This window comes from Oculina patagonica, chromosome 4 (genome assembly GCF_052425735.1).
Source record: "Oculina patagonica isolate OP01 chromosome 4, crgOcupat, whole genome shotgun sequence".
Classification (NCBI taxonomy): domain Eukaryota; kingdom Metazoa; phylum Cnidaria; class Anthozoa; order Scleractinia; family Oculinidae; genus Oculina; species Oculina patagonica.
In genome coordinates this window covers 39,376,362-39,384,047 of record NC_135761.1, presented here as the reverse complement: position 1 = coordinate 39,384,047, position 7,686 = coordinate 39,376,362, and the positions used below count along the sequence as shown (strand labels likewise).

The 7,686-nt window shown below is 38.1% G+C and overlaps 1 pseudogene; it reads left to right on the top strand.

Annotated features, from left to right (window-relative positions):
* Positions 1-283: 283 nt before the first annotated feature.
* On the top strand, positions 284-7,432 carry LOC144648443 (uncharacterized; annotated as a pseudogene).
* The last annotated feature ends 254 nt before the right edge of the window (positions 7,433-7,686 follow it).

Genomic DNA, 7,686 nt, shown 5'->3' with positions numbered 1-7,686 from the left:
ACTTCTCTACAAAATAGAATTTGCTGGAGAACATGAGTTCATAGACCCATCCTGTACTGAAAGAGCATGTTCTTGGAATAACTCTAGTAATAAAGACATACAGCCTAAGAGGGTACAAGATATGGTCATTGTAGAGCATGTAGAGTTGTTCTCCAAAATGTAGCTGAAGATCTGCCCAATATGAATTTTTGGCCAATATAATATTAAATGGCCTCTATTCATTTCCTAAGCGATCAGTGTGCGAACAGCATTATTAGTGTGCAAACGCATCAATTTTTTTACAATGGCGAGCTTTGACTTCAAACAGTGGTACAAAAATTCTGGTCTGAAGGAGAGCACAATCGAACAGCTAGAGAAAAACGACCTTGGTAGCCAAGAGGCTTTAAAGTTAGTCAATAAGGACGATGTTGTGATACTGGATTTAACCTGGGGGCAGAGGAAATCCTGTTGCAAGCCATGGCACTACTGAAGGAAAAGCGACGAGTCTAACACCAAATTGAGCGAGACCATCCCTGTGACTACCAAGTCATTGGCCAAGGACGCAGGCGTGGAGGAATTGCTAAAAAAGATTGGGAGCATCTCACTAGATGACTTGGTAGTTACTCTTGGAGCCACAGAGCAGCCATTCTCCAAGGACATATTGACGTGTGTATCAATCTTTGATGAATTTCGAGTAAAATGGGAAATCGAGTCAGAAATGGTGAAATTATTAGAAATTTTTGACAGGCATACAGCAGGTCATTAATTTCGATCGAGTCACCTTAAGAAGTGTGGCCAAATCATCGAAAATCCTGACGGAAAGTTGTTGTGTTCCAGTGGAATTTCCACTTCAGTTTATAGGGACGGGGTGAAATCTTCCACCGTACACTCGCATTATGCCTTGCAAACTGCAGATATGCCTGCTGAATTGGTTGTGACAAGAGCTACTGCACTGTCCCACTGTGTTGCCCAAATAAAAGCAGCTGATACCATAATAATGGAAGAGCACTACCTTCACTTGTTCGTGAGCGGATATTAGATTTGAACCACCAAGGATTAGGTCAACACGCTTTTGCAAGAGAAGTCAGGACAAAAAGTTATTAGCAAATACGATGTAACAAATTCGTCCATACGTACACCATGAGCTAATTTCTCTTAGAACGCCTAATCCAACCCGACAACAGCTGCACCCCCAAGACCCAAAAGACCTCAACTTCGAGCTGCAAACAGAGCACATCCCAGAAGGCTTATTCAGAAAAGATGTAAAGGTAGGCCGGTATGATTGTAAGATCGAATTAAAGCTCCATCAAACACGGAGATTGATTGAGGAGTAAAGCAGGCGTGATTTGTTAAAATCTCTAAGAACAGTGACGTAAAATAACACATAAAATAAAAACTAGTTGCGCTAAATAAAACTAAAAAAGGATTAGTTAATGTAAGTGCATCAGATCTGTTGCTAGTACGTAAACTGAAACTTAATGTTGTCAATGTTGCGCTAAATGAAATTACACTTTTTTTGAAGCACATGCACAATGTAACACGATACAAATCTGGACACCAAACACTTGTAATTGATTACCCAACACTTGCTTAAACGGAAATGCAAACGGTATTTTCTAAGAATGTTCATAAGAATATTTTTGAAGCCTAAAATCGGCAAAAAAATAAGAATATTCAGCCAGGGTCGCACAAACTGTATTCTTATAAAAATAGAGTGTAAAAAAGGATTCGTGCATCAGAAATGTTTCTATCAAACTTTTTGTTTTAGATAAAAGAATGATGTCATTTGCTCCTTGCCTCAGACAAGCTGCTGGAGGTACTTAAAAAGCCAAGACATGGTATATGGATGCAACGTTCAAACTGTGCCGCCGTCTGTTTACGCAGCTCCTAAAAAGTGCTCCTTGCTTTTGTGATCATGTCCGGGGAAAACTACATAGCAGTGCTAGAGGCAGTCCTGTCCATCCTCCCTGACCAGCCGAAGGGTAAAACGGATCACACTGGACTTCGAGAAGGCGATATGGAGTGCGATGCGTCAGGTTCTACCAGATGTAGAGCTGAAGGGATGCTCATTTCACTGGACACAAGGTTAGCACATTTGGAGGAAGGTTAGCACATTTGTTTTAACTTCAATTAAATTACAAACAAATTGACGAAGTTTTGATCACTATGGAAAGAAGCAGCTATGTCACGGTATTTTGTCATTTTTTGAAATAATAGTTTTGGAAATGTAAAACTGCACCAAAAAAGAAATAGAATACCGAAACTAAGCAAGGATAAATACGACTGATGACGATTAAAACAGATTATGATCGGCAAACTTGAAAACAAATTTGCCATTTGCTGTTTCGTTTTTTAAGAGTTTGGTCTACAAGAGGCGTACAAAAACGACCGCGGAACAAACAAGTTTCTGCGAAGGCTGATGGCGTTGCCCTACCTGCCAGCTGAGAAGATCCCCAGAAAATTCAAACGCCTGAAACAGGAAGCGAGCGTCCGTGCAGTCAAAAAAATGGTCAAGTACGTGGAGGAAAATTGGATCAGCAGCGAGTTCTTCCCACCAACATCCTGGAGCATGTTCAAACAGGTGGTCAGGACTAACAACGGCCTTGAGGGACGGCATAACGGACTAAACCAGCAAGCGAAAGGCAAAGCCCAACTGCCCCTCCACACACTAATCAAGCTACAACACGATGAAGCTTTGCTGGTCATGGTGTCTGACAAGCGGCTCAAGAGACACCAGCATAAAACTAGTACTGGAGGCCTGTGCTCACCTTGTCAAGCCCATAAATAAAGAAAATTAATAAAACACAAACACCAAAGGCTCTACTGCAGCCAACCAAAACGGCTCCTTTAGGAGCCACCAACAATACAAAAGTCAATGACCAATGATTACTTCCCCCAAGCGCAAGTTTACAAGTTTTTAAGAATAGTTTAAGAATTGTTTCGCCCTTCCGACGCCAGCTCCCACAAGTCCATTTAAGAAAGGATATGGCGTCTGGATGGCACAGCATATTGAGTATGTGTAGAGAATTTGGCAAACTTAGTAGCGCTACGATCAAATTGAAGAGGATCATTGATTCAAAAACATGTTTTCATGCTTGGGTGTATTTAATATACACAGGTATCCACACATGGCTTTCAGTTGAGGACAATAAGTGGAAGAACAGAAAGTAATAAACCAATGCCGTTTTTTCTCGACGTTACATTTTTTAAATGTTGGACGGACATGTTCTTTGTTGAACGTTTGTTGTTGAGTTTGTTGAAAAAAAATATGATTAAACACTTTTTGTACATATCTTCCAATAAAAAGTTTCAGTTTTCACTCAAAATATTTGTTCTTTTTAAGTTAATTGGAACCTAACCGTACTTTCCTTAAAGTTTGTTATATTAGTGGTCACCCGGTTATTACATTTGTGGTTAAGAGTTATATTACATTAAACGTTAAAAAGTTATTACGTTAGTGGTTAGTTTTTTCTTACATTTGAAATGTGTGAACAACTTTTTTAAATCTACGGTGGAGAAAGTGCCGTGGCCAAGAGTGTATATACCAGACTTACCAAAACAGCAAGCACTCATCAGCATGCACAAAATAATCTTGTTAAAAGGAAAAGGCAGTGGGGCGGTTATTGAACTAAAAGAGGCTATAAGTCTCTAGCTGGCACCAAGCCTGGGCTAAGCTAGAGTGTTTAGAGTACGGTTGGTTTGCCATTGCTGAAGTTCATTGGAAAAATGGCAAGCAGGCATAGACTCAATTCGTTCAGCCATGTTTAGTTCGCAGAAAGTTTTTTTTAGTTGAGTTGAGGTTGAGTTTTCAGTTTCTAAATCGATTATTTCCGGGTGAATAAACTTCTTAAAACTTGCTAAGAATTGTCGAATTTCTTATCAGTTTTGTCTCAATGACATTTGTTCTTTTTTCTCTCGTTAGCCATATTGCATGGCCTAAGTTTTGTACTTTATTAAATTGAAGCAAATGAACGATCCATCGAATATGCTACTGGTACCTGATTTCACGTATTTCAGGCTTACAAAAAAATGTTTATTTGGACAATTGTTTCAATAAATGATGCGTGCATATAAAACAATGAGTGTCAATTGACGGTGATTGACACGTACCATTTCTTTTTGTACATATCTTTGAAACATTTACTACATTTGTGACCAAACGTTACTACACTTGTGACCAGTTATTACACTTGTACCTTCAACATTCCTTACCATTGTTTCATTGCGAGGACGCAAGAGACTGAAATGACATAGTTTCCTTCTTTGCGGCCAGAGGCAAGAAGAAGGCATAAACATCTGGGTTGTTCATGTATTCTCTGAGCTTACATCTACCCTGCTTATCCTATCCTCTTACCTTAAGTGGCCGTGATTGAACGTTTTGTCACTCGTCTAGTAGTCTGGCAAAGGTTAAGGAAGAGAGACAAGAACTCTTCTCTAAGAAATCAAGGAACCTGGAAACGATGATTGGCAGTTGCCTTGCCTGTGATGTGATAGAGAATGGACAATGTTCTTGTCCTGTTCTTCCTAAGTCCTTTTATGTTTTTTGAAGACAAAAATGCTCTAGTTACTTTAATTGTAAGAAATGTGTCTCTTTTGATCATAGACCTTCTCATTGTTGTTTTGATTTTTTTCACTGCCAAATATGTGATGAGCGGTACAAGGCATCCACAAAAGGTGGGTATGTTTGGGTGGGTATGTTTGTGGTTTCTTCTTTGCAAACACTGTGCTCAACTTTTCAGAAATTTCTAATCATTTACATCATCGATTATTTAAATACTTGACTTTCAAGGTCCCTTGAGCCTCAGTCAATCGTCAATTACAATAAAAAACTTGATTTTACTTCAGTTTCGAGCAAATAACAGATTCAATAATTTGTGAATTCATGAAATGTGACTGCGCACACAGAAGCCAATGCAGTATCTTGCAGTCATCAATCATCTGCATGTGGCATGACCTATTTGTAATATTATTCAATAAAAGCTTAACTTACCAAAATGCCTTTAACATAATTTTTTTCCATTTTTGAGTGTTAACAAGAATTGCCACAATAGCATTCGAAAAAATCAGCAGTGTGCAGACACTGCAAGGGAGTCTAGAACTGATAGCCTTCCTGCAGCCACTGTTAAGAAAGGCAGTGCTGAGCATTGGCACCCTGATTGAGCTAAGGGAATGCTTTGAGCACATGAGGCAAGATTCTGTGTTCCAGAAAATTTGCCACATTTTGGAAAAGAGTCAGTTGGACATGCGTAGTCAGCTGAACTACGCCCTACTACTCTTTTCCACAGGAAAGGTAAGTAAGTGGTTCCTCCCTAAATCCTCAGTGAAGTCAAAGTGCAAGTGTGGCGATGTTTTTGGGTTTCAAGCCAGTGATGCTTTGCATTTTATTGGCCAACCTGAAATGGAACAAGGACTTTAAAGGTTTATAACCGTAACGTCACGAGGATGTGTGGGAAGACTTACCTTCCCTGAAAGTGGCCAATGTTTGAATTGCATCCACTAACAAGTCACCAAGTCAAGTAGGGATCAACCTTTAAATCCTTTTGGTAAATTTTTTGCACAAGTCTGGAAACTTAAGTTCTAATTTATTTGCCAGCTCCAAAATTTGGGTCACCATGGTGACTGAAATGATCTTAACTTGAAGGGTTGGGTGCTCTCATACAAGGAATAAAGCAGAAATTTCAACAACCACAAAACATGTTTTGGTATGTTCTTTGAATGAAGTATATATGAAGCTGTAACAAGTGAAACCTTATGCCATTTATTATTATTATTATTATTATTATTATTATTATTATTATTTATTGATTTTCAGACTAAAATAACTGTTCTTGGAGCTAAACAAGGAGTCAGCTCTTTTTGTAACGTTGCTTTGTCTAAAAGTGGGGTCAATGATGTATATGAGAGTATTGTCTTTTGGGACACAGAAATCTGTCCATAATATTGGGGTGTCTAGATTTAGAGCAGGATTCAACTGTACTGAAAGGTAAGTAAGGGTAGGTTGGAAAATGCCACTTCAATTTACTTTTGATTATAAATCTAGCAAATCTTGGGCACACCTTCTTAGTTTGCAAAACAGAGACTGTGAAATTAAAGTTAGTTTTGTAATGTGCACCTGTGCTGTGCCGTGCTTGTAAAGTAAAGGAATGCAAGTTTTTAGTGAATTCAGCATTTTCAATTGATTATTATTGCATGGACAAAGGGTGGACTCAGCTGCAAGCTCAATAATTAAGACAAACTAAGCAAACTGAAATGGAAGTAATCAGAAGCAAGCAAGATTCAGACTAACCACAAGCAAAGTTGAAGTGTTTGTAACCGAATCTGGATACAGGCAAGCCATGGTTCAAAAATGATACTTTGTGTCAAGATCTCCTTAACTTTAGAGAGGGGACTTCCCCGACATTTAGCTCTAACATAAACATAACCTGTAAACTATCAAATGTACAACATACCCGAAGTGCTTTACATAGGTATGTGCTTTTTTTCATTTAAACCATTACCCACTTGTCCACCTGGCCCTTGTAGTGTTTTCAGTTGAAATTTCTGTCATGTCTCCAGGTGAAAAAAATCATCTTACTGATTTATAAGTAAATCTTTAAATCAAACATCAAGAGCTATGTTTTGTGAAGTGAATGTATTTAATTAGTCCAGTTCATTGGAAGAGGATGCCCATTTTTTTGATTCAAGTAAAACAATCCATTACTTAGCTATTATAAAAGCTTACATGAAAAAGTAATTTTACATTTATTTATTTTCTTTTTAAATTTTGGAGAAGCTCAATTTATTTCAACATTTTGATACTGTATTGGCCCATTTTGGGGATAAGATCCTGCCCACAATATGCGCGTAAATTGTAAGGGTGTAGCTTACACAAAGGATGAAGAAGAGAACTACTGGCAAATGATTGAAAAAATTGTGGAGCACCCACTTGAGGTTCTTGCAAACATTTCATGGTTTCTACAGCGTAAATAATGCTTATTCTTTAGTATTGTAGTGTAACTACCATTCCAGGGTCACTAAAACGATATGTTTAACTAAAACAATGAAATCCAAATTAAGTCATAAGTCTTAAGACTCAAGAAAACAATATACAAGACACTACTTACATGTAACTTGGAATTCATTGTTTGTATGTAGTAAACGGAGTAGAAAAAATCTCTTAATAAAAGGAAGGAGGGGAAGCTTGTTGAAGAATCAAGTAGCTTTAAATCTTTTACTCTGACTTTGTTATTTGGAAATTTAGGTCAATAAGTGGTTCCTTCCTAAATCCTCAGTGAAGTCAAAGTGCAAGTGTGGCGATGTTTTTGGGTTTCAAGCCAGTGATGCTTTGCGTTTTATTGGACAACTTGAAAGGGAACAAGGACTTCGAAGGTTTATAACCATAACATCACGAGGATGTATAGGAAGACTTACCTTCCCTGAAAGTGGCCAAGGAAGCATTGAAGAACATGGATGAAGGTACATATTAACTGTCACATTAACTGGCCACCGACTAGTCAAGTCTGGCTCAACCTTAAAATCCTTGTCGTTAATTTTTTGCACAAGTCTGGCAACCATGGTGACTGAAATGCTCTTAACTTGAAGGGTTGGGTGCTCCCATACAAGGAATAAAGGACTCTTCAATGGAAAGTTTTCTAGTGAAAAAAGTTATTTGTATGAGATCTGGTTTCCAAACAATGGCAGTTAAAACCTTCCTAATAACATCAATTT